Genomic DNA, 6,881 nt, shown 5'->3' with positions numbered 1-6,881 from the left:
CAAATGCCTTTGCATAGTCAATAAAGCACAAGTGAACATCTTTCTGGTATTCTTTTCTTTGAGCCAAGATCCATCTGACAGCAGCTATGATATCCCTCATTCCACGTCCTCATCTGAATCCAGCTTGCACCTCTGGAAGTCCTCTGGCAATATACTGCTGCAACCGTTTTTGAATTATTTTCAGTAAGAAAATGTAACATTCCAGAAATGTAAACATTCCAGAATGGAGAGTATCTAAAGCAAATGGGAGAATCGACAGGATAAAAGAGCTAAACAGAAAATTTCAAAGAGCAGCTCAAGAAGACAGTCATTATAATAACTTGTGCCAAGAGTAGGAGTTAGAAAACCAAAAGGGAAGAATGCACTTGGCATTTCTCAAGCTGAAAGAATTGAAGAGAAAAATTTAAGCCTCGAGTTGCAATATTGAAAGATTCAATGGGCAAAATATTGAATGATGTGGGAAATATCGAAAGAAGATGGAAAGAATACACAGAGTCACTGTACCAAAAGAATTGGTCGATGATCATCCATTTCAGGAGGTGGCATATGATCAAGAACCAATGGTACTGAGAGAAGAAGTCAAAGCTGCACTGAAGGAATTGGTGAAAAGCAAGGCTCTGGGAATTGACGGAATGCCTATTGAGATGTTTCAACAAACGGATGCCCCACAGGAGGCACTCACTCGGCTTTGCCAAGAGATTTGGAAGACAGCTACCTAGTCAACTGACTGTAAGAGATCCATATTTGTACTCATTCCAAAGAAAGGTGATCACAGAATATGGAAATTATCAAGCAATATCATTGATATCACAGGCAAGTAAAATCTTACCGAAGATAATTCAAAAACAGTTGCAGCAGTGTATTGCCAGAGAACTTCCAGAAATGCAAGCTGGATTCAGAAGAGGACATGGAGTGAGGGATATCATTGTTGATATCAGATGGATCTTGGCTAAAAGCGAAGAATTCCAGAAAGATGTTTATTTGTGTTTTATTGACTGTGCAAAGGCATTCTATTGTGTAGGTCATAACAAATTATGGATAGCTTTGAGAAGAATGGAAATTCCAGAACACTTAATTGTACTCATGAGGAACTTGTGTGTAGACCAAGAGGCTGTGTTCGAACACAACAAGGGGACACTGCATGGTTTAAAATCAGGAAGGGAGTGTGTCAGAGTTGTATACTTTCACCATACTTAATTCAACTTGTATGCTGAGTAAGTAATCTGAGAAGCTGGACTATATGAAGAAGAACAGGACATCAGTGTTCGAGGAAGGCTTATTAACAACCTGTGATATGCAGATGACCGAACTTTGCTTGCTGAAAGTGAGGATGACTTAGAGCACTTACTGATGAAAATTAAAGACTACAGTCTGCAGTATGGATTATACCTCAGTATAAAGAAACAGAAATCCTCACAACTGGACGAATAAGCAGCATCATGATAGGTATGTGGAGAAAAGATTGAAGTTGTCAAAGATTTCATATTACTTGGTTCCACAAACAACACCAGTGGAAGCAGCAGTCAAGACATGAAAAGATGTATTGTATTGGGCAAATCTACTGCAAAAGACCTCTTTCAAGCACTGAAGAGCAAAGATAGCTCCTTGAAGACTAGGATGCACCTAACCGAAGCCATGGTATTTTCAATTGCCTCATATGCATGTGAGAGCTGGATGACACATAAGGAAGATCGAAGAAGAGTTGATGCTTTTGAGTTGTGGTGTTGGCGAGGAATGCTGAAAGTACCATGAACTGCTAAAAGAACTAACTTATCTGTCCTGGAAAAATTGCAGCTGGAATGCTCCTTGCAAGCGAGAATGGCCAGGTTTCGTCTCACCTACTTTGGTCATGTTGTCAGAAGGGACCATTCTCTGGAGAAAAATGTTGTTCTGGTTACCTAGTGCTGCTCTGACAAGAATATATCACAAATGGGATGGCTTTAACAAACAGGAGTTTATTCTCTTAGTTTGGAGGTTTTAAGTCTGAGTTCAAAGTTCCAGGTCTAGGGGCTGGGTGAAAGCCCATCAACCTTGGGGTTCAACTCTGCCTCCTGCTCCTGGCCCACTGGAGTGAGAGGCTTTTCTTCACTCAGACAGCTGCTAGCTGCTGAGGCTGACAAGCCCAAGGTTGACAAATAAAAAGGCACAGTTCCGATGTTACCAAACCACATGGCCGGTCATTAATTCAAGTCCATTGAAAGTCCCAAGGTCGGCAGAGCATGGCAGGCTGCTGAATAATGACACGGTACATGCAGGGTTCCAGTGTGACATAAGCTAGATACCATTCCCAAAGCTGCTGCTTATATACAGGAAGCAGGCCGCATACCCAAAGGCAACTTCTCAGCTGCTTGTGGTAGATCCCACCATGGAGTTGATTACCAATCTCATCATGGAGAACACTACATCCAGCTGCCCAGCCACTCAACCAGGCCTAGTCAAGTTGACACACAAACTTAACCACCACAGATGTCATGCTGGATAAAGTGGAAGGTCAACGAAAAAGGGGAAGGCCCTCAATGAGATGGATAGACATAATGGCTGCAGCGATGGGCTCAGGTATAGTTGGGATAGTAAGGCTAGCACAAGAGTAGGCAGTGTTTCGTTCTGTTGTACACTATGAGTTGGAGACAACTCGATGGCACATAACAGCAATAAGTCCAAAAGGTGATTAGGAGCAAGGCACTTGGCTCCACAGAGAGTTTCTGCCAGCTCAAAAAGTAGCTGTGGGCAGGACATCTGGTCCCAAACAGAATTCCTGCTTTCTTGAAAGGTAACTGGGCACAGGGTCCTGTTGCCAGAAAATATTTCTGCTGTCCCAAGAGCTGGCTAGGTGTAGGGTACTTGGTCTCATAACAAATTCCTGCTGTCTCAAATAGTGGGTTGGAACAGGATACCTAGTCCTGAGGCCATTTCCTGCCTGCCTAGGAAGTAGCTGTTTTGCTATATGTACAATTCTCAGTTAGCAGGGTTTTTTTTCTTTTTTTTTTTTTCTTTCAGGATTCTATGTCATTCCTTTGCCTTCTTACCTGCATGGTTTCTGCCAAGAAATCAGTTTTATCTAACTGGTTCCCATTTGTAGGTCACATTTTGTTTTTCCATACTGTTCTCAGGATTCTTTCTTTGGTTTTGGAAAGTTTGATTATGATGTGTCATGATTTTCTTTTGGGTTCTATTCTATTTGGAGTTTGTTGAGTTTCTTAGCTGAATATCTTCTCATTTTTCATGATCTAAGGTAAGTTTTCTGCCAGCAAATCTTTGAAAACTTTCTCTGTGCTTTTTTCTTTTGGTCTCTTCCTGCTCTGGAATTATAGTCACATGTTGGTTATCCTCCACATAACTCTTTAAGAGTTCTTCGTTCATTTTTTTTCCTCATTTTTTTCTCTAATAGATTGGTATTGAGGGATTTGCCCTTTGTTTCTCTGATTCTTACTTCCATTGATTCACTTCTACTCCTTTGTCCTTCCAATGTGTTATCTATTTCTGAAATCTTAGTGTTAATCTTCTAGATTTCTAATTGCTGTTTTTGCATGGTTTTTAATTGTGTACTTATTTTGCCATTTTATTTTTGTATTCTTTTCCTGAATTTTTCTAGAGTTGTGTTTGTTCCCCCCCCCCGCCTTTTTTTTAATATATCTTAGAAGGCCATATCTATGACTTTTTTGAGAGAGAAGTAAGTCTTTTGAATCCCTCATTAGGTTGTTCCATATTACCATTTCTTCCTCAGGAATGTTTCCTCATTCCTTATTTTGGTCACTTGTTGGAGCCATCTTGTCTTGCTTTTAGGAAATTTGATATTATCTGTTGTTTTTTGAGGCATTCAGGTTTTATTTTATTTTTAATTGTATGATTTTTTTTGGTTATGTTTTGATGTATCTGGGCAGATGGGATGGGCATGCTGCTCTGGTCACTAGTCTGGCCACACTGGAGCACTTAACCTGCTGTCCCTGGGTAGGTGGGATAGTAGTTGGCACTCACCAAGTAGGTGAAGTAGCAGGTGTGGTAGACGTGGTTGGCTAGTGGGGAAACGGTTACCACCTCCAGCTGGATATGCGAGTGAGTGGCAGGCAAATGTGCATACAGTCACACTGCTCTCATCTCTTACATGGTGGTAGGTGTGTGTAAGTGATAGTCTGGTGCGCATGCAATGACATGTTCGTAGCCCCCTGCTGGGCGGGTGGAGGGAGTGAGGAGAGCAGCAGGTGAGGGAAGGGGGAGGGAGTGGTGGGCAAGTACATGCTGCCGCTGCCTCTCACTAGTTGGGGGTGGGTGGGAACTTGGCTGGGTTGTCAGGATTGAGGGATGAGGTGATCAGTCTTAGGGGGGTGGTGAGTGACCATTGCCACTCAGTTGGGTCATCGAGCAAGAGAAGTCGGCTGAGTGGCTTGTGGCGTGAGCGGCCAGTGCTGTTTGGTTGGGTGATGAGTGAGAAGGGTGGGGTGAGCAGCTGATGCTATGCCATAGTGGTCTGCTGCTACTCAGCTGGGTCGGTGGGTGGGAGGGGCAGGGCTGTCAGGACAGGGGTGGAGGGTGTCAGTTGAGGCTAGGTGGGGTAGAAAGGGAAGGACTTGTGCCTTGATCCCTGGCAGCCAGGCAGCAGGGATAGGCTTGTTTGTGCCAGTAGTCACTGGGGCAGTGGGCATAGCGGTAGCAGTCTCCTCTACTCACTGGGTGAAGGTGCCTGGGCTCTTCTTGTGGCTGCAGCCAGCAGTTGGGACCTTATTTCTTCTCAGTATGTCTACACACTTACTCTGTACTACTCTGTGAAGTTGCCTTCTATGTTCCTCACCCAGGATTGCTGCTGTCTTTGTCTAAAGATGGCCACACTATGCTGGACGATCTGGCAGGGCCCCTCCACTCTGTCTCTTTTTGTCCATTGTTTTTAGTTTCTTATTCCAGCCCTTGTTTGATCTAATTCTTTATCCTTTCATTTGATGCTCAGGGTTCCATGATTGTCGTCTGTATGTGTTTCACTTAGTTCCTTGGGTCTTTGCTGTAGAGGGGTGAAGTGGTGTGTCTAAGGTGCCATTTTGGACAAAAGTCCCTTTCATGTACTTTTGATATGTGCTGTATTTGGGATGGATATTTGAAGCATCATTTATCACAGACAACAAGATGGTGAGGAGTTATGGTAACATGGAAGAACGATGGATTCTGAATACAGTAGTCTTATATCACTTCTGGATGAACTAGCTGTCTATGGCTTTGTGTTGTCTCTACATTAGGGTGGGATAGATGCATTTCTTGTTCATTAATTCAACAGATGTTTATTGAATGCCTTCTATGTGTTAGATACTGTTCCAGTTCTAGGGCTTTAACATTGGATGTCGTTGTTATGTGCTGTCGAGTTGGACCTGACTCATAACGACCCCTCTTTGGGTTTCCGAGGTGGTATCACTACAGAAATAGATTGCCCAACCTTCCTTCTGAGGAATGGCTGGTGGGTTTGAACCGCCAGGCTTCTGGTTAGCAGTCAAGTGTCTTAGGCATTCTGCTAGATAAGACTACCGTATTAATTGCTGTATTATCTTGAGTCTGAGTATGTCTGAAATTATGTATCTATTAAGAAAGGATATATTGGGTAGAAGGTAGAATGCTGTAGAAACACCAGCACTTAGTGCTACCTCCCAATATTCCCTTCTTACAGAATCTGTGTTCAAGGTTAGGAATGTATTACCTCTGCCCCACAGTCAGTTAAATCAGAGGTGGACTTGTGACCTAGGGCTAGCCAATCCATTGGGTTACCTGAGTGAACTAGATCTTCTATCTCAGGACCTTGGAATTGGGCATGGAAAAACTGGAACATGCAGTTCCTGGTCTTGCACACAGGAATTTTTTTTTCCCATGTAGAAGTAAAGCAGAGAAGAGGTATCTTCACAGAGAGAGTTGGGAGCTGAAAAGACTGAAGGAATCCGAACATTTGAAGTGTGTTAATGACAAGTTCAAGGTCTCAACATTTATTCTTGTGTTGGGCTTCCCTTTTATTCTCTGAGATACCTCTGTAAAGTTTCAATAAGTCCTCTCCTTTTTTCTTCCCCCTTAAATTAGTTGGATGAATTTCTGTTACCTGCAACCAAATGATCCCTGATTAAATATTTTTCCAAAATTAATTTATTAATTGAGATGTTATGATATACCATCCAACTTCAGCTGGGTTCCCATACTCTCAATACTTCCAGCAATATGTAACTATTCAAGCTTTCCTCAAAAGTTATATACATTCATTGCAGTTGGTTATATTATTCCTTTTTTTTTTCCTGAAATGCTGAATTTGCCATGCCTTAATGGAGAATTCATCTCTCTCTTTCTCTGTTTTAAGTTCTGTGATGATCTCCTTTTCTCTTTCTTTTCTCTTTCCTCCCCAACTTGAGACAGAATGAAATAATACAAAGTATTCATACCACTTTGTATATTGATCTATTAATTATTTACTAAATGTATCTCCTTTAGTTTGAGCCTCTCAGGGATTTGAATTGTCTTATTCATCATTGTCTCTTAAGTTTAGTACAGGGCCTAACACATAGTAGGCATTAAGTAAATATTTGAGCCTTTCTTTAATCATTGAACCTATTTCAAATTACTTGTAATTAAATTGAGTGAGCCTTGTTTGCTCAGTTTAAGCATGTATCGAGAATTAAAGTAACATATTAAAAATAAAATTTTGGTGTATTTTGCCAAACTCTACTAACACCATATGGAGATTTTAAAAAATGCTGTTTTAATTTTGGCATAACTTATCCCCACTACAAGTTTATTTTTGAATTCCCATATTGAAGGGAATGCCAAAGCTCCAATTATAAGCCCTATTTGCTAAGTTTTGTTATATTGCAGATACACACTCACAAACTCCCACAAACTGTGAGATGGTTTCTATCTTAAGGCAT

At 41.5% G+C, this 6,881-nt stretch overlaps 1 protein-coding gene across 1 annotated transcript in view; it reads left to right on the top strand.

Annotated features, from left to right (window-relative positions):
- The window catches only part of TXNDC16 (thioredoxin domain containing 16), a 151,151-nt gene that overhangs the window by 73,768 nt on the left and 70,502 nt on the right, over positions 1-6,881 (top strand). The gene's annotated exons all lie outside the window — the stretch shown is intronic.

This window comes from Orycteropus afer, unplaced genomic scaffold, assembly GCF_000298275.1.
Source record: "Orycteropus afer afer isolate SDZICR_OR568_19922 unplaced genomic scaffold, OryAfe1.0 scaffold00214, whole genome shotgun sequence".
In the NCBI taxonomy this organism is placed as follows: domain Eukaryota; kingdom Metazoa; phylum Chordata; class Mammalia; order Tubulidentata; family Orycteropodidae; genus Orycteropus; species Orycteropus afer.
Note: the sequence above shows the minus strand (reverse complement) of the source record. Positions and strands in the feature narration are given on the sequence as shown.